General features: G+C 50.3%; 1 long non-coding RNA gene across 1 annotated transcript in view; it reads left to right on the top strand.

Annotated features, from left to right (window-relative positions):
* The window catches only part of LOC147650482 (uncharacterized), a 36,948-nt gene extending 21,230 nt beyond the window's left edge, over positions 1-15,718 (top strand). Inside the window, exons 18-32 of the long non-coding RNA XR_015276227.1 lie at positions 6-2,287; positions 2,382-2,615; positions 2,907-3,045; positions 4,388-5,426; positions 5,521-5,754; positions 6,046-6,184; positions 6,284-8,565; positions 8,660-8,893; positions 9,185-9,323; positions 10,666-11,704; positions 11,799-12,032; positions 12,324-12,462; positions 13,805-14,843; positions 14,938-15,171; positions 15,463-15,718. This is a non-coding gene — a long non-coding RNA (uncharacterized LOC147650482). The remainder of the gene's footprint in view (positions 1-5; positions 2,288-2,381; positions 2,616-2,906; positions 3,046-4,387; positions 5,427-5,520; positions 5,755-6,045; positions 6,185-6,283; positions 8,566-8,659; positions 8,894-9,184; positions 9,324-10,665; positions 11,705-11,798; positions 12,033-12,323; positions 12,463-13,804; positions 14,844-14,937; positions 15,172-15,462) is intronic.
* Positions 15,719-20,005: the final 4,287 nt, after the last annotated feature.

The following is a 20,005-nucleotide window of genomic DNA, read 5'->3' as shown; positions in this document are numbered from 1 at the left end:
TACAGATAAACAGTCTTTGATTTTCACACCCCAGTTCTCTTTGCATTTTCTTCGGGCACATTTGCAAAGCTGTAGGTTGTTTCGGGAACAATGTTTGCAGGACTCTAAAAAGAGTATCAAAACCGCTCTGCCACACTCTCAGCTGCTGCTGCTGCCCCAAAAAGCACTGGCTGGCTTTGCTCACACAATCACAGTTGTGGTGGCATTTCTACCACACCACAGGACAGCGATGTTTTCCCTCTTCTCCTGGAAATACCTACAGCACTTGTGGGTAGCAAGGCAAACATGAGCCTCTTTTAGTGGCCCTTGAAATTGGACATGTGAAATGAGGCACACAAAGCCACAGGCCAGCTGAACCTGGCATCTCTGAATGGGTCTTTACATTCTTCCCAGGAAGATGAATGGCAATCACTATTTTGGCAGGGAGGAAAGTGCATCAGCTAGCAATTTGCTGTAGAAAATGTGCTTTCTGCTCCTCTCACAGCCAAAACTCCTACCCATTTCTTGGAAGTCCTTCTTAGATAAGGACCGTGTTCAACTGAGTGACAGTGAAGCCAAATGGCAATGCCACAATCAATTGTCCTGTACACAATCTCCTTCATCCACGTGGAAGGTTACTCACGGGCACACAAGAGGACGGAAGAAACCCAAATGCATCGTTGGACATAATAAAGTCAGACGTGTTGAGGGATGAAGAAATCTTGCAGAGATATGGAAAGCTGCCCTGAAAACCCAGTTCGGGGAGAGCCTGAGCTCTTTTGTGCTTGTAGGCCTGAAGATGCTCAGCAGCTTTCCCAGATGCTCAGCAGGCAGTAGGATTGTGCCTGAATCTGGCTCTGGAAATGCCAGTGCCTCAACTGAGAGCTGTGGCAATGATTTCCATTGCATGGAGAGGGGCCACAGTCCTGCAAGAGTCTTTCAGCAGAGCAAACAGCAGCCTGGAGGGTGGGCAGTGCTGCATCTGGACCACTGCATGCTCATCCTTCACCACAATGCAGAGCTGCCATGGATCACTTTTTCCATTTCTGCTGTTGGATATGTTTTGGAGAAGTTGTTCTAGGTGGCTTTGGATGGTGATCCAAGTAGGAAGCAGCCATTCGCCTGCTGTGATATCCTTACAACTAGTCCTAACTTCTCATTGCCTTTGGTTTGATTGGGGGTGTTTTATCTGTTTGTTTGATTGGTTTCTTTGGGTTGGTTTCTTTGTGTTTTTCTCTGTTTTGCTTGGAGTTTCTTTTCCTTTTTTAGAAATGACTGGTGAAGTTGGCACAACCAAACTCCAGAAAACGTAAAGCAGGCTTGACTTTCCAGAAATTGCTTTTGGCTGGCTTTAGCTGCATTCCCCAGGATCACGATCAGCAGTAGATATTTGCAGGTTTTGCTCTGCATCCTCAGCCTGCCCAGGTGTTGTTCAGTGTTTCAGCAGTGGAGAAGACGATGGATATTTTGCTAAACCTCCTTTCAAACAACAAAACTTGGGTTAGCACGACAGAAAAGAAGAAAAGAAAATCTTCGCCAGTTAGAACAGAGCCAGAGTCCCACCATTTCCCCCTCCACTTCTCTTTCTTTTCTACATTTAGAGGTAAAGCTTCCATCTCCAAAAGCTTCCATCTCTCACCTCCTGATGTAGCCATTTGCTACCCTTTAGCCTTGACTGCCACGCATCGGACTGCTGTCCGTGTGGGGCTGGGGATGCTCAGCCTGGAAAGAGAAGGGGGCTGGCGAGGCCTCCCTGCAGCTCTAGGAAAGATGGGCACAGACAGGAGAAGCCTTTCAACTGCAGGAGTGAGCTTGAAGTTGGATCTAATGAAGCTGCTCTTTTCCACTCCGGCTGCTGGGCCACTGGCCCGGGCTGTGCACAGAGGCTGGGGATGCTCCATCCTTGGCAACATCCAAGGCCAGCTGGGAGCGGGGCTCTGAGCAACCTATTCTGGGCGAAGATCGCTCCGCTTGGAACAAGATGGTCTTTAGGGTCCCTTCCAAGCCCAAGCACCCAGGGATTCCGTCATTCATTCTACGGTCTCCGTTGTCCACTTCAGCCTGGGCCTGAACTCCTGGCGGTGATGTCACAGTGCACGCTCCAGCTAGAACTTCCAGCATCCAGCAACGGCCACAACACAACCCTTGGCTCCTTGTGCCAGCACGCTCTTCATTCACCCTGCTCCAAGCCTACCCCTGTCACCTTGTTGCCACCTGCTCCCTGATTCCCCCAGCAGTCCCCAAAGCTCCCCATCGCTTGGATTTTGCTCTCCATCCCTGCAGGATGTCTGCATTTGTTCCAAAAGAGGTATGCTACTATTCCACGGAGGCGGACACCCTGCAGCTGCCTGGCTGGGCTGGAGCTCTGTGGGACAGGCTGGGAAATTTTGCTACCTCTGCAGGCTGGCACAGACGGAGAGGAGGAGACGGACGTCGATACACAGACTGATAGAGAAGAAGCCATGGAAGTGGACGGAGAGGATACCGGAGAGGAAGAGATGGATGTGGATATGTACGAGACAGAGGAAGAGATGGAGGTGGAAACGAAAGATTATATTGAAGAGATGGATATTGATCTAAAAGACAAGGAGGAAGACATGGTCTTGGGATGAAGACCGATGCCAGCAGCAGAACAGGCAGGTGCTCCCCACAGGCAGAGTGGGGCCCCTGCTGCCAGCCTGGGGCCGGGCTGGGCACTTCCTGCTCAGGGACACGCTAGCCCATGCACTGGATTCTGCTGGCCATCCCTGGCCTGGCCTGGGCTTGCTGTGGGCCACACAAGCCCTGTTCCAGTGCCTGGGCCACAGCCCCCAGCCAGGCTCCCTTCTGGCAGCAGAGTCCCACTGGGCCAGTGTCCCAGCCCGGCAGCACATGGAACACCCTTCCGTGCCTGACTGCACTGACCGTGCTACTTGTTTTTCTTCCAGGACTTAGGGACATCACAGACACAGATGCCACCCTGCTGTACATACGTTTTACAGTTGTTGTGTTCAGGATAGAAGTTTTAGAGTTTGTTTAAGTTGCCTGTAAATACGTTTCATAGAGCTTTGTTAGAGCTGTTCTCAGGTAAATAGGTTCTATAGTTTGTTGTTGTTGTTGTTGTTACCAATATTCTTACAGTGTAAATATGTGGTGTAGTTCATTCTTGTTCCTTTTCTTCTACAGATAAACAGTCTTTGATTTTCACACCCCAGTTCTCTTTGCATTTTCTTCGGGCACATTTGCAAAGCTGTAGGTTGTTTCGGGAACAATGTTTGCAGGACTCTAAAAAGAGTATCAAAACCGCTCTGCCACACTCTCAGCTGCTGCTGCTGCCCCAAAAAGCACTGGCTGGCTTTGCTCACACAATCACAGTTGTGGTGGCATTTCTACCACACCACAGGACAGCGATGTTTTCCCTCTTCTCCTGGAAATACCTACAGCACTTGTGGGTAGCAAGGCAAACATGAGCCTCTTTTAGTGGCCCTTGAAATTGGACATGTGAAATGAGGCACACAAAGCCACAGGCCAGCTGAACCTGGCATCTCTGAATGGGTCTTTACATTCTTCCCAGGAAGATGAATGGCAATCACTATTTTGGCAGGGAGGAAAGTGCATCAGCTAGCAATTTGCTGTAGAAAATGTGCTTTCTGCTCCTCTCACAGCCAAAACTCCTACCCATTTCTTGGAAGTCCTTCTTAGATAAGGACCGTGTTCAACTGAGTGACAGTGAAGCCAAATGGCAATGCCGCAATCAATTGTCCTGTACACAATCTCCTTCATCCACGTGGAAGGTTACTCACGGGCACACAAGAGGACGGAAGAAACCCAAATGCATCGTTGGACATAATAAAGTCAGACGTGTTGAGGGATGAAGAAATCTTGCAGAGATATGGAAAGCTGCCCTGAAAACCCAGTTCGGGGAGAGCCTGAGCTCTTTTGTGCTTCTAGGCCTGAAGATGCTCAGCAGCTTTCCCAGATGCTCAGCAGGCAGTAGGATTGTGCCTGAATCTGGCTCTGGGAATGCCAGTGCCTCAACTGAGAGCTGTGGCAATGATTTCCATTGCATGGAGAGGGGCCACAGTCCTGCAAGAGTCTTTCAGCAGAGCAAACAGCAGCCTGGAGGGTGGGCAGTGCTGCATCTGGACCACTGCATGCTCATCCTTCACCACAATGCAGAGCTGCCATGGATCACTTTTTCCATTTCTCCTGTTGGATATGTTTTGGAGAAGTTGTTCTAGGTGGCTTTGGATGGTGATCCAAGTAGGAAGCAGCCATTCGCCTGCTGTGATATCCTTACAACTAGTCCTAACTTCTCATTGCCTTTGGTTTGATTGGGGGTGTTTTATCTGTTTGTTTGATTGGTTTCTTTGGGTTGGTTTCTTTGTGTTTTTCTCTGTTTTGCTTGGAGTTTCTTTTCCTTTTTTAGAAATGACTGGTGAAGTTGGCACAAGCAAACTCCAGAAAACGTAAAGCAGGCTTGACTTTCCAGAAATTGCTTTTGGCTGGCTTTAGCTGCATTCCCCAGGATCACCATCAGCAGTAGATATTTGCAGGTTTTGCTCTGCATCCTCAGCCTGCCCAGGTGTTGTTCAGTGTTTCAGCAGTGGAGAAGACGATGGATATTTTGCTAAACCTCCTTTCAAACAACAAAACTTGGGTTAGCACGACAGAAAAGAAGAAAAGAAAATCTTCGCCAGTTAGAACAGAGCCAGAGTCCCACCATTTCCCCCTCCACTTCTCTTTCTTTTCTACATTTAGAGGTAAAGCTTCCATCTCCAAAAGCTTCCATCTCTCACTTCCTGATGTAGCCATTTGCTACCCTTTAGCCTTGACTGCCACGCATCGGACTGCTGTCCGTGTGGGGCTGGGGATGCTCAGCCTGGAAAGAGAAGGGGGCTGGCGAGGCCTCCCTGCAGCTCTAGGAAAGATGGGCACAGACAGGAGAAGCCTTTCAACTGCAGGAGTGAGCTTGAAGTTGGATCTAATGAAGCTGCTCTTTTCCACTCCGGCTGCTGGGCCACTGGCCCGGGCTGTGCACAGAGGCTGGGGATGCTCCATCCTTGGCAACATCCAAGGCCAGCTGGGAGCGGGGCTCTGAGCAACCTATTCTGGGCGAAGATCGCTCCGCTTGGAACAAGATGGTCTTTAGGGTCCCTTCCAAGCCCAAGCACCCAGGGATTCCGTCATTCATTCTACGGTCTCCGTTGTCCACTTCAGCCTGGGCCTGAACTCCTGGCGGTGATGTCACAGTGCACGCTCCAGCTAGAACTTCCAGCATCCAGCAACGGCCACAACACAACCCTTGGCTCCTTGTGCCAGCACGCTCTTCATTCACCCTGCTCCAAGCCTACCCCTGTCACCTTGTTGCCACCTGCTCCCTGATTCCCCCAGCAGTCCCCAAAGCTCCCCATCGCTTGGATTTTGCTCTCCATCCCTGCAGGATGTCTGCATTTGTTCCAAAAGAGGTATGCTACTATTCCACGGAGGCGGACACCCCGCAGCTGCCTGGCTGGGCTGGAGCTCTGTGGGACAGGCTGGGAAATTTTGCTACCTCTGCAGGCTGGCACAGACGGAGAGGAGGAGACGGACGTCGATACACAGACTGATAGAGAAGAAGCCATGGAAGTGGACGGAGAGGATACCGGAGAGGAAGAGATGGATGTGGATATGTACGAGACAGAGGAAGAGATGGAGGTGGAAACGAAAGATTATATTGAAGAGATGGATATTGATCTAAAAGACAAGGAGGAAGACATGGTCTTGGGATGAAGACCGATGCCAGCAGCAGAACAGGCAGGTGCTCCCCACAGGCAGAGTGGGGCCCCTGCTGCCAGCCTGGGGCCGGGCTGGGCACTTCCTGCTCAGGGACACGCTAGCCCATGCACTGGATTCTGCTGGCCATCCCTGGCCTGGCCTGGGCTTGCTGTGGGCCACACAAGCCCTGTTCCAGTGCCTGGGCCACAGCCCCCAGCCAGGCTCCCTTCTGGCAGCAGAGTCCCACTGGGCCAGTGTCCCATCCCGGCAGCACATGGAACACCCTTCCGTGCCTGACTGCACTGACCGTGCTACTTGTTTTTCTTCCAGGACTTAGGGACATCACAGACACAGATGCCACCCTGCTGTACATACGTTTTACAGTTGTTGTGTTCAGGATAGAAGTTTTAGAGTTTGTTTAAGTTGCCTGTAAATACGTTTCATAGAGCTTTGTTAGAGCTGTTCTCAGGTAAATAGGTTCTATAGTTTGTTGTTGTTGTTGTTGTTACCAATATTCTTACAGTGTAAATATGTGGTGTAGTTCATTCTTGTTCCTTTTCTTCTACAGATAAACAGTCTTTGATTTTCACACCCCAGTTCTCTTTGCATTTTCTTCGGGCACATTTGCAAAGCTGTAGGTTGTTTCGGGAACAATGTTTGCAGGACTCTAAAAAGAGTATCAAAACCGCTCTGCCACACTCTCAGCTGCTGCTGCTGCCCCAAAAAGCACTGGCTGGCTTTGCTCACACAATCACAGTTGTGGTGGCATTTCTACCACACCACAGGACAGCGATGTTTTCCCTCTTCTCCTGGAAATACCTACAGCACTTGTGGGTAGCAAGGCAAACATGAGCCTCTTTTAGTGGCCCTTGAAATTGGACATGTGAAATGAGGCACACAAAGCCACAGGCCAGCTGAACCTGGCATCTCTGAATGGGTCTTTACATTCTTCCCAGGAAGATGAATGGCAATCACTATTTTGGCAGGGAGGAAAGTGCATCAGCTAGCAATTTGCTGTAGAAAATGTGCTTTCTGCTCCTCTCACAGCCAAAACTCCTACCCATTTCTTGGAAGTCCTTCTTAGATAAGGACCGTGTTCAACTGAGTGACAGTGAAGCCAAATGGCAATGCCGCAATCAATTGTCCTGTACACAATCTCCTTCATCCACGTGGAAGGTTACTCACGGGCACACAAGAGGACGGAAGAAACCCAAATGCATCGTTGGACATAATAAAGTCAGACGTGTTGAGGGATGAAGAAATCTTGCAGAGATATGGAAAGCTGCCCTGAAAACCCAGTTCGGGGAGAGCCTGAGCTCTTTTGTGCTTGTAGGCCTGAAGATGCTCAGCAGCTTTCCCAGATGCTCAGCAGGCAGTAGGATTGTGCCTGAATCTGGCTCTGGAAATGCCAGTGCCTCAACTGAGAGCTGTGGCAATGATTTCCATTGCATGGAGAGGGGCCACAGTCCTGCAAGAGTCTTTCAGCAGAGCAAACAGCAGCCTGGAGGGTGGGCAGTGCTGCATCTGGACCACTGCATGCTCATCCTTCACCACAATGCAGAGCTGCCATGGATCACTTTTTCCATTTCTCCTGTTGGATATGTTTTGGAGAAGTTGTTCTAGGTGGCTTTGGATGGTGATCCAAGTAGGAAGCAGCCATTCGCCTGCTGTGATATCCTTACAACTAGTCCTAACTTCTCATTGCCTTTGGTTTGATTGGGGGTGTTTTATCTGTTTGTTTGATTGGTTTCTTTGGGTTGGTTTCTTTGTGTTTTTCTCTGTTTTGCTTGGAGTTTCTTTTCCTTTTTTAGAAATGACTGGTGAAGTTGGCACAAGCAAACTCCAGAAAACGTAAAGCAGGCTTGACTTTCCAGAAATTGCTTTTGGCTGGCTTTAGCTGCATTCCCCAGGATCACCATCAGCAGTAGATATTTGCAGGTTTTGCTCTGCATCCTCAGCCTGCCCAGGTGTTGTTCAGTGTTTCAGCAGTGGAGAAGACGATGGATATTTTGCTAAACCTCCTTTCAAACAACAAAACTTGGGTTAGCACGACAGAAAAGAAGAAAAGAAAATCTTCGCCAGTTAGAACAGAGCCAGAGTCCCACCATTTCCCCCTCCACTTCTCTTTCTTTTCTACATTTAGAGGTAAAGCTTCCATCTCCAAAAGCTTCCATCTCTCACTTCCTGATGTAGCCATTTGCTACCCTTTAGCCTTGACTGCCACGCATCGGACTGCTGTCCGTGTGGGGCTGGGGATGCTCAGCCTGGAAAGAGAAGGGGGCTGGCGAGGCCTCCCTGCAGCTCTAGGAAAGATGGGCACAGACAGGAGAAGCCTTTCAACTGCAGGAGTGAGCTTGAAGTTGGATCTAATGAAGCTGCTCTTTTCCACTCCGGCTGCTGGGCCACTGGCCCGGGCTGTGCACAGAGGCTGGGGATGCTCCATCCTTGGCAACATCCAAGGCCAGCTGGGAGCGGGGCTCTGAGCAACCTATTCTGGGCGAAGATCGCTCCGCTTGGAACAAGATGGTCTTTAGGGTCCCTTCCAAGCCCAAGCACCCAGGGATTCCGTCATTCATTCTACGGTCTCCGTTGTCCACTTCAGCCTGGGCCTGAACTCCTGGCGGTGATGTCACAGTGCACGCTCCAGCTAGAACTTCCAGCATCCAGCAACGGCCACAACACAACCCTTGGCTCCTTGTGCCAGCACGCTCTTCATTCACCCTGCTCCAAGCCTACCCCTGTCACCTTGTTGCCACCTGCTCCCTGATTCCCCCAGCAGTCCCCAAAGCTCCCCATCGCTTGGATTTTGCTCTCCATCCCTGCAGGATGTCTGCATTTGTTCCAAAAGAGGTATGCTACTATTCCACGGAGGCGGACACCCCGCAGCTGCCTGGCTGGGCTGGAGCTCTGTGGGACAGGCTGGGAAATTTTGCTACCTCTGCAGGCTGGCACAGACGGAGAGGAGGAGACGGACGTCGATACACAGACTGATAGAGAAGAAGCCATGGAAGTGGACGGAGAGGATACCGGAGAGGAAGAGATGGATGTGGATATGTACGAGACAGAGGAAGAGATGGAGGTGGAAATGAAAGATTATATTGAAGAGATGGATATTGATCTAAAAGACAAGGAGGAAGACATGGTCTTGGGATGAAGACCGATGCCAGCAGCAGAACAGGCAGGTGCTCCCCACAGGCAGAGTGGGGCCCCTGCTGCCAGCCTGGGGCCGGGCTGGGCACTTCCTGCTCAGGGACACGCTAGCCCATGCACTGGATTCTGCTGGCCATCCCTGGCCTGGCCTGGGCTTGCTGTGGGCCACACAAGCCCTGTTCCAGTGCCTGGGCCACAGCCCCCAGCCAGGCTCCCTTCTGGCAGCAGAGTCCCACTGGGCCAGTGTCCCATCCCGGCAGCACATGGAACACCCTTCCGTGCCTGACTGCACTGACCGTGCTACTTGTTTTTCTTCCAGGACTTAGGGACATCACAGACACAGATGCCACCCTGCTGTACATACGTTTTACAGTTGTTGTGTTCAGGATAGAAGTTTTAGAGTTTGTTTAAGTTGCCTGTAAATACGTTTCATAGAGCTTTGTTAGAGCTGTTCTCAGGTAAATAGGTTCTATAGTTTGTTGTTGTTGTTGTTGTTACCAATATTCTTACAGTGTAAATATGTGGTGTAGTTCATTCTTGTTCCTTTTCTTCTACAGATAAACAGTCTTTGATTTTCACACCCCAGTTCTCTTTGCATTTTCTTCGGGCACATTTGCAAAGCTGTAGGTTGTTTCGGGAACAATGTTTGCAGGACTCTAAAAAGAGTATCAAAACCGCTCTGCCACACTCTCAGCTGCTGCTGCTGCCCCAAAAAGCACTGGCTGGCTTTGCTCACACAATCACAGTTGTGGTGGCATTTCTACCACACCACAGGACAGCGATGTTTTCCCTCTTCTCCTGGAAATACCTACAGCACTTGTGGGTAGCAAGGCAAACATGAGCCTCTTTTAGTGGCCCTTGAAATTGGACATGTGAAATGAGGCACACAAAGCCACAGGCCAGCTGAACCTGGCATCTCTGAATGGGTCTTTACATTCTTCCCAGGAAGATGAATGGCAATCACTATTTTGGCAGGGAGGAAAGTGCATCAGCTAGCAATTTGCTGTAGAAAATGTGCTTTCTGCTCCTCTCACAGCCAAAACTCCTACCCATTTCTTGGAAGTCCTTCTTAGATAAGGACCGTGTTCAACTGAGTGACAGTGAAGCCAAATGGCAATGCCGCAATCAATTGTCCTGTACACAATCTCCTTCATCCACGTGGAAGGTTACTCACGGGCACACAAGAGGACGGAAGAAACCCAAATGCATCGTTGGACATAATAAAGTCAGACGTGTTGAGGGATGAAGAAATCTTGCAGAGATATGGAAAGCTGCCCTGAAAACCCAGTTCGGGGAGAGCCTGAGCTCTTTTGTGCTTCTAGGCCTGAAGATGCTCAGCAGCTTTCCCAGATGCTCAGCAGGCAGTAGGATTGTGCCTGAATCTGGCTCTGGGAATGCCAGTGCCTCAACTGAGAGCTGTGGCAATGATTTCCATTGCATGGAGAGGGGCCACAGTCCTGCAAGAGTCTTTCAGCAGAGCAAACAGCAGCCTGGAGGGTGGGCAGTGCTGCATCTGGACCACTGCATGCTCATCCTTCACCACAATGCAGAGCTGCCATGGATCACTTTTTCCATTTCTCCTGTTGGATATGTTTTGGAGAAGTTGTTCTAGGTGGCTTTGGATGGTGATCCAAGTAGGAAGCAGCCATTCGCCTGCTGTGATATCCTTACAACTAGTCCTAACTTCTCATTGCCTTTGGTTTGATTGGGGGTGTTTTATCTGTTTGTTTGATTGGTTTCTTTGGGTTGGTTTCTTTGTGTTTTTCTCTGTTTTGCTTGGAGTTTCTTTTCCTTTTTTAGAAATGACTGGTGAAGTTGGCACAAGCAAACTCCAGAAAACGTAAAGCAGGCTTGACTTTCCAGAAATTGCTTTTGGCTGGCTTTAGCTGCATTCCCCAGGATCACCATCAGCAGTAGATATTTGCAGGTTTTGCTCTGCATCCTCAGCCTGCCCAGGTGTTGTTCAGTGTTTCAGCAGTGGAGAAGACGATGGATATTTTGCTAAACCTCCTTTCAAACAACAAAACTTGGGTTAGCACGACAGAAAAGAAGAAAAGAAAATCTTCGCCAGTTAGAACAGAGCCAGAGTCCCACCATTTCCCCCTCCACTTCTCTTTCTTTTCTACATTTAGAGGTAAAGCTTCCATCTCCAAAAGCTTCCATCTCTCACTTCCTGATGTAGCCATTTGCTACCCTTTAGCCTTGACTGCCACGCATCGGACTGCTGTCCGTGTGGGGCTGGGGATGCTCAGCCTGGAAAGAGAAGGGGGCTGGCGAGGCCTCCCTGCAGCTCTAGGAAAGATGGGCACAGACAGGAGAAGCCTTTCAACTGCAGGAGTGAGCTTGAAGTTGGATCTAATGAAGCTGCTCTTTTCCACTCCGGCTGCTGGGCCACTGGCCCGGGCTGTGCACAGAGGCTGGGGATGCTCCATCCTTGGCAACATCCAAGGCCAGCTGGGAGCGGGGCTCTGAGCAACCTATTCTGGGCGAAGATCGCTCCGCTTGGAACAAGATGGTCTTTAGGGTCCCTTCCAAGCCCAAGCACCCAGGGATTCCGTCATTCATTCTACGGTCTCCGTTGTCCACTTCAGCCTGGGCCTGAACTCCTGGCGGTGATGTCACAGTGCACGCTCCAGCTAGAACTTCCAGCATCCAGCAACGGCCACAACACAACCCTTGGCTCCTTGTGCCAGCACGCTCTTCATTCACCCTGCTCCAAGCCTACCCCTGTCACCTTGTTGCCACCTGCTCCCTGATTCCCCCAGCAGTCCCCAAAGCTCCCCATCGCTTGGATTTTGCTCTCCATCCCTGCAGGATGTCTGCATTTGTTCCAAAAGAGGTATGCTACTATTCCACGGAGGCGGACACCCCGCAGCTGCCTGGCTGGGCTGGAGCTCTGTGGGACAGGCTGGGAAATTTTGCTACCTCTGCAGGCTGGCACAGACGGAGAGGAGGAGACGGACGTCGATACACAGACTGATAGAGAAGAAGCCATGGAAGTGGACGGAGAGGATACCGGAGAGGAAGAGATGGATGTGGATATGTACGAGACAGAGGAAGAGATGGAGGTGGAAACGAAAGATTATATTGAAGAGATGGATATTGATCTAAAAGACAAGGAGGAAGACATGGTCTTGGGATGAAGACCGATGCCAGCAGCAGAACAGGCAGGTGCTCCCCACAGGCAGAGTGGGGCCCCTGCTGCCAGCCTGGGGCCGGGCTGGGCACTTCCTGCTCAGGGACACGCTAGCCCATGCACTGGATTCTGCTGGCCATCCCTGGCCTGGCCTGGGCTTGCTGTGGGCCACACAAGCCCTGTTCCAGTGCCTGGGCCACAGCCCCCAGCCAGGCTCCCTTCTGGCAGCAGAGTCCCACTGGGCCAGTGTCCCATCCCGGCAGCACATGGAACACCCTTCCGTGCCTGACTGCACTGACCGTGCTACTTGTTTTTCTTCCAGGACTTAGGGACATCACAGACACAGATGCCACCCTGCTGTACATACGTTTTACAGTTGTTGTGTTCAGGATAGAAGTTTTAGAGTTTGTTTAAGTTGCCTGTAAATACGTTTCATAGAGCTTTGTTAGAGCTGTTCTCAGGTAAATAGGTTCTATAGTTTGTTGTTGTTGTTGTTGTTACCAATATTCTTACAGTGTAAATATGTGGTGTAGTTCATTCTTGTTCCTTTTCTTCTACAGATAAACAGTCTTTGATTTTCACACCCCAGTTCTCTTTGCATTTTCTTCGGGCACATTTGCAAAGCTGTAGGTTGTTTCGGGAACAATGTTTGCAGGACTCTAAAAAGAGTATCAAAACCGCTCTGCCACACTCTCAGCTGCTGCTGCTGCCCCAAAAAGCACTGGCTGGCTTTGCTCACACAATCACAGTTGTGGTGGCATTTCTACCACACCACAGGACAGCGATGTTTTCCCTCTTCTCCTGGAAATACCTACAGCACTTGTGGGTAGCAAGGCAAACATGAGCCTCTTTTAGTGGCCCTTGAAATTGGACATGTGAAATGAGGCACACAAAGCCACAGGCCAGCTGAACCTGGCATCTCTGAATGGGTCTTTACATTCTTCCCAGGAAGATGAATGGCAATCACTATTTTGGCAGGGAGGAAAGTGCATCAGCTAGCAATTTGCTGTAGAAAATGTGCTTTCTGCTCCTCTCACAGCCAAAACTCCTACCCATTTCTTGGAAGTCCTTCTTAGATAAGGACCGTGTTCAACTGAGTGACAGTGAAGCCAAATGGCAATGCCGCAATCAATTGTCCTGTACACAATCTCCTTCATCCACGTGGAAGGTTACTCACGGGCACACAAGAGGACGGAAGAAACCCAAATGCATCGTTGGACATAATAAAGTCAGACGTGTTGAGGGATGAAGAAATCTTGCAGAGATATGGAAAGCTGCCCTGAAAACCCAGTTCGGGGAGAGCCTGAGCTCTTTTGTGCTTCTAGGCCTGAAGATGCTCAGCAGCTTTCCCAGATGCTCAGCAGGCAGTAGGATTGTGCCTGAATCTGGCTCTGGGAATGCCAGTGCCTCAACTGAGAGCTGTGGCAATGATTTCCATTGCATGGAGAGGGGCCACAGTCCTGCAAGAGTCTTTCAGCAGAGCAAACAGCAGCCTGGAGGGTGGGCAGTGCTGCATCTGGACCACTGCATGCTCATCCTTCACCACAATGCAGAGCTGCCATGGATCACTTTTTCCATTTCTCCTGTTGGATATGTTTTGGAGAAGTTGTTCTAGGTGGCTTTGGATGGTGATCCAAGTAGGAAGCAGCCATTCGCCTGCTGTGATATCCTTACAACTAGTCCTAACTTCTCATTGCCTTTGGTTTGATTGGGGGTGTTTTATCTGTTTGTTTGATTGGTTTCTTTGGGTTGGTTTCTTTGTGTTTTTCTCTGTTTTGCTTGGAGTTTCTTTTCCTTTTTTAGAAATGACTGGTGAAGTTGGCACAAGCAAACTCCAGAAAACGTAAAGCAGGCTTGACTTTCCAGAAATTGCTTTTGGCTGGCTTTAGCTGCATTCCCCAGGATCACCATCAGCAGTAGATATTTGCAGGTTTTGCTCTGCATCCTCAGCCTGCCCAGGTGTTGTTCAGTGTTTCAGCAGTGGAGAAGACGATGGATATTTTGCTAAACCTCCTTTCAAACAACAAAACTTGGGTTAGCACGACAGAAAAGAAGAAAAGAAAATCTTCGCCAGTTAGAACAGAGCCAGAGTCCCACCATTTCCCCCTCCACTTCTCTTTCTTTTCTACATTTAGAGGTAAAGCTTCCATCTCCAAAAGCTTCCATCTCTCACTTCCTGATGTAGCCATTTGCTACCCTTTAGCCTTGACTGCCACGCATCGGACTGCTGTCCGTGTGGGGCTGGGGATGCTCAGCCTGGAAAGAGAAGGGGGCTGGCGAGGCCTCCCTGCAGCTCTAGGAAAGATGGGCACAGGGAGGAGAAGCCTTTCAACTGCAGGAGTGAGCTTGAAGTTGGATCTAATGAAGCTGCTCTTTTCCACTCCGGCTGCTGGGCCACTGGCCCGGGCTGTGCACAGAGGCTGGGGATGCTCCATCCTTGGCAACATCCAAGGCCAGCTGGGAGCGGGGCTCTGAGCAACCTATTCTGGGCGAAGATCGCTCCGCTTGGAACAAGATGGTCTTTAGGGTCCCTTCCAAGCCCAAGCACACAGGGATTCCGTCATTCATTCTACGGTCTCCGTTGTCCACTTCAGCCTGGGCCTGAACTCCTGGCGGTGATGTCACAGTGCACGCTCCAGCTAGAACTTCCAGCATCCAGCAACGGCCACAACACAACCCTTGGCTCCTTGTGCCAGCACGCTCTTCATTCACCCTGCTCCAAGCCTACCCCTGTCACCTTGTTGCCACCTGCTCCCTGATTCCCCCAGCAGTCCCCAAAGCTCCCCATCGCTTGGATTTTGCTCTCCATCCCTGCAGGATGTCTGCATTTGTTCCAAAAGAGGTATGCTACTATTCCACGGAGGCGGACACCCCGCAGCTGCCTGGCTGGGCTGGAGCTCTGTGGGACAGGCTGGGAAATTTTGCTACCTCTGCAGGCTGGCACAGACGGAGAGGAGGAGACGGACGTCGATACACAGACTGATAGAGAAGAAGCCATGGAAGTGGACGGAGAGGATACCGGAGAGGAAGAGATGGATGTGGATATGTACGAGACAGAGGAAGAGATGGAGGTGGAAACGAAAGATTATATTGAAGAGATGGATATTGATCTAAAAGACAAGGAGGAAGACATGGTCTTGGGATGAAGACCGATGCCAGCAGCAGAACAGGCAGGTGCTCCCCACAGGCAGAGTGGGGCCCCTGCTGCCAGCCTGGGGCCGGGCTGGGCACTTCCTGCTCAGGGACACGCTAGCCCATGCACTGGATTCTGCTGGCCATCCCTGGCCTGGCCTGGGCTTGCTGTGGGCCACACAAGCCCTGTTCCAGTGCCTGGGCCACAGCCCCCAGCCAGGCTCCCTTCTGGCAGCAGAGTCCCACTGGGCCAGTGTCCCAGCCCGGCAGCACATGGAACACCCTTCCGTGCCTGACTGCACTGACCGTGCTACTTGTTTTTCTTCCAGGACTTAGGGACATCACAGACACAGATGCCACCCTGCTGTACATACGTTTTACAGTTGTTGTGTTCAGGATAGAAGTTTTAGAGTTTGTTTAAGTTGCCTGTAAATACGTTTCATAGAGCTTTGTTAGAGCTGTTCTCAGGTAAATAGGTTCTATAGTTTGTTGTTGTTGTTGTTACCAATATTCTTACAGTGTAAATATGTGGTGTAGTTCATTCTTGTTCCTTTTCTTCTACAGATAAACAGTCTTTGATTTTCACACCCCAGTTCTCTTTGCATTTTCTTCGGGCACATTTGCAAAGCTGTGGCTTGTTTCGGGAACAATGTTTGCAGGACTCTAAAAAGAGTATCAAAACCGCTCTGCCACACTCTCAGCTGCTGCTGCTGCCCCAAAAAGCACTGGCTGGCTTTGCTCACACAATCACAGTTGTGGTGGCATTTCTACCACACCACAGGACAGCGATGTTTTCCCTCTTCTCCTGGAAATACCTACAGCACTTGTGGGTAGCAAGGCAAACATGAGCCTCTTTTAGTGGCCCTTGAAATTGGACATGTGAAATGAGGCACACAAAGCCACAGGCCAGCTGAACCTGGCATCTCTGAATGGGTCTTTACATTCTTCCCAGGAAGATGAATGGCAATCACTATTTTGGCAGGGAGGAAAGTGCATCAGCTAGCAATTTGCTGTAGAAAATGTGCTTTCTGCTCCTCTCACAGCCAAAACTCCTACCCATTTCTTGGAAGTCCTTCTTAGATAAGGACCGTGTTCAACTGAGTGACAGTGAAGCCAAATGGCAATGCCGCAATCAATTGTCCTGTACACAATCTCCTTCATCCACGTGGAAGGTTACTCACGGGCACACAAGAGGACGGAAGAAACCCAAATGCATCGTTGGACATAATAAAGTCAGATGTGTTGAGGGATGAAGAAATCTTGCAGAGATATGGAAAGCTGCCCTGAAAACCCAGTTCGGGGAGAGCCTGAGCTCTTTTGTGCTTCTAGGCCTGAAGATGCTCAGCAGCTTTCCCAGATGCTCAGCAGGCAGTAGGATTGTGCCTGAATCTGGCTCTGGGAATGCCAGTGCCTCAACTGAGAGCTGTGGCAATGATTTCCATTGCATGGAGAGGGGCCACAGTCCTGCAAGAGTCTTTCAGCAGAGCAAACAGCAGCCTGGAGGGTGGGCAGTGCTGCATCTGGACCACTGCATGCTCATCCTTCACCACAATGCAGAGCTGCCATGGATCACTTTTTCCATTTCTCCTGTTGGATATGTTTTGGAGAAGTTGTTCTAGGTGGCTTTGGATGGTGATCCAAGTAGGAAGCAGCCATTCGCCTGCTGTGATATCCTTACAACTAATCCTAACTTCTCATTGCCTTTGGTTTGATTGGGGGTGTTTTATCTGTTTGTTTGATTGGTTTCTTTGGGTTGGTTTCTTTGTGTTTTTCTCTGTTTTGCTTGGAGTTTCTTTTCCTTTTTTAGAAATGACTGGTGAAGTTGGCACAAGCAAACTCCAGAAAACGTAAAGCAGGCTTGACTTTCCAGAAATTGCTTTTGGCTGGCTTTAGCTGCATTCCCCAGGATCACCATCAGCAGTAGATATTTGCAGGTTTTGCTCTGCATCCTCAGCCTGCCCAGGTGTTGTTCAGTGTTTCAGCAGTGGAGAAGACGATGGATATTTTGCTAAACCTCCTTTCAAACAACAAAACTTGGGTTAGCACGACAGAAAAGAAGAAAAGAAAATCTTCGCCAGTTAGAACAGAGCCAGAGTCCCACCATTTCCCCCTCCACTTCTCTTTCTTTTCTACATTTAGAGGTAAAGCTTCCATCTCCAAAAGCTTCCATCTCTCACTTCCTGATGTAGCCATTTGCTACCCTTTAGCCTTGACTGCCACGCATCGGACTGCTGTCCGTGTGGGGCTGGGGATGCTCAGCCTGGAAAGAGAAGGGGGCTGGCGAGGCCTCCCTGCAGCTCTAGGAAAGATGGGCACAGACAGGAGAAGCCTTTCAACTGCAGGAGTGAGCTTGAAGTTGGATCTAATGAAGCTGCTCTTTTCCACTCCGGCTGCTGGGCCACTGGCCCGGGCTGTGCACAGAGGCTGGGGATGCTCCATCCTTGGCAACATCCAAGGCCAGCTGGGAGCGGGGCTCTGAGCAACCTATTCTGGGCGAAGATTGCTCCGCTTGGAACAAGATGGTCTTTAGGGTCCCTTCCAAGCCCAAGCACACAGGGATTCCGTCATTCATTCTACGGTCTCCGTTGTCCACTTCAGCCTGGGCCTGAACTCCTGGCGGTGATGTCACAGTGCACGCTCCAGCTAGAACTTCCAGCATCCAGCAACGGCCACAACACAACCCTTGGCTCCTTGTGCCAGCACGCTCTTCATTCACCCTGCTCCAAGCCTACCCCTGTCACCTTGTTGCCACCTGCTCCCTGATTCCCCCAGCAGTCCCCAAAGCTCCCCATCGCTTGGATTTTGCTCTCCATCCCTGCAGGATGTCTGCATTTGTTCCAAAAGAGGTATGCTACTATTCCACGGAGGCGGACACCCCGCAGCTGCCTGGCTGGGCTGGAGCTCTGTGGGACAGGCTGGGAAATTTTGCTACCTCTGCAGGCTGGCACAGACGGAGAGGAGGAGACGGACGTCGATACACAGACTGATAGAGAAGAAGCCATGGAAGTGGACGGAGAGGATACTGGAGAGGAAGAGATGGATGTGGATATGTACGAGACAGAGGAAGAGATGGAGGTGGAAACGAAAGATTATATTGAAGAGATGGATATTGATCTAAAAGACAAGGAGGAAGACATGGTCTTGGGATGAAGACCGATGCCAGCAGCAGAACAGGCAGGTGCTCCCCACAGGCAGAGTGGGGCCCCTGCTGCCAGCCTGGGGCCGGGCTGGGCACTTCCTGCTCAGGGACACGCTAGCCCATGCACTGGATTCTGCTGGCCATCCCTGGCCTGGCCTGGGCTTGCTGTGGGCCACACAAGCCCTGTTCCAGTGCCTGGGCCACAGCCCCCAGCCAGGCTCCCTTCTGGCAGCAGAGTCCCACTGGGCCAGTGTCCCAGCCCGGCAGCACATGGAACACCCTTCCGTGCCTGACTGCACTGACCGTGCTACTTGTTTTTCTTCCAGGACTTAGGGACATCACAGACACAGATGCCACCCTGCTGTACATACGTTTTACAGTTGTTGTGTTCAGGATAGAAGTTTTAGAGTTTGTTTAAGTTGCCTGTAAATACGTTTCATAGAGCTTTGTTAGAGCTGTTCTCAGGTAAATAGGTTCTATAGTTTGTTGTTGTTGTTGTTACCAATATTCTTACAGTGTAAATATGTGGTGTAGTTCATTCTTGTTCCTTTTCTTCTACAGATAAACAGTCTTTGATTTTCACACCCCAGTTCTCTTTGCATTTTCTTCGGGCACATTTGCAAAGCTGTAGGTTGTTTCGGGAACAATGTTTGCAGGACTCTAAAAAGAGTATCAAAACCGCTCTGCCACACTCTCAGCTGCTGCTGCTGCCCCAAAAAGCACTGGCTGGCTTTGCTCACACAATCACAGTTGTGGTGGCATTTCTACCACACCACAGGACAGCGATGTTTTCCCTCTTCTCCTGGAAATACCTACAGCACTTGTGGGTAGCAAGGCAAACATGAGCCTCTTTTAGTGGCCCTTGAAATTGGACATGTGAAATGAGGCACACAAAGCCACAGGCCAGCTGAACCTGGCATCTCTGAATGGGTCTTTACATTCTTCCCAGGAAGATGAATGGCAATCACTATTTTGGCAGGGAGGAAAGTGCATCAGCTAGCAATTTGCTGTAGAAAATGTGCTTTCTGCTCCTCTCACAGCCAAAACTCCTACCCATTTCTTGGAAGTCCTTCTTAGATAAGGACCGTGTTCAACTGAGTGACAGTGAAGCCAAATGGCAATGCCACAATCAATTGTCCTGTACACAATCTCCTTCATCCACGTGGAAGGTTACTCACGGGCACACAAGAGGACGGAAGAAACCCAAATGCATCGTTGGACATAATAAAGTCAGACGTGTTGAGGGATGAAGAAATCTTGCAGAGATATGGAAAGCTGCCCTGAAAACCCAGTTCGGGGAGAGCCTGAGCTCTTTTGTGCTTGTAGGCCTGAAGATGCTCAGCAGCTTTCCCAGATGCTCAGCAGGCAGTAGGATTGTGCCTGAATCTGGCTCTGGAAATGCCAGTGCCTCAACTGAGAGCTGTGGCAATGATTTCCATTGCATGGAGAGGGGCCACAGTCCTGCAAGAGTCTTTCAGCAGAGCAAACAGCAGCCTGGAGGGTGGGCAGTGCTGCATCTGGACCACTGCATGCTCATCCTTCACCACAATGCAGAGCTGCCATGGATCACTTTTTCCATTTCTGCTGTTGGATATGTTTTGGAGAAGTTGTTCTAGGTGGCTTTGGATGGTGATCCAAGTAGGAAGCAGCCATTCGCCTGCTGTGATATCCTTACAACTAGTCCTAACTTCTCATTGCCTTTGGTTTGATTGGGGGTGTTTTATCTGTTTGTT

Source organism: Cyanistes caeruleus, chromosome 14 (genome assembly GCF_971803275.1).
Source record: "Cyanistes caeruleus chromosome 14, bCyaCae1.hap1.1, whole genome shotgun sequence".
NCBI classification, from domain to species: Eukaryota; Metazoa; Chordata; class Aves; order Passeriformes; family Paridae; genus Cyanistes; species Cyanistes caeruleus.
This window is presented reverse-complemented; position numbering and strand designations above follow the sequence as displayed.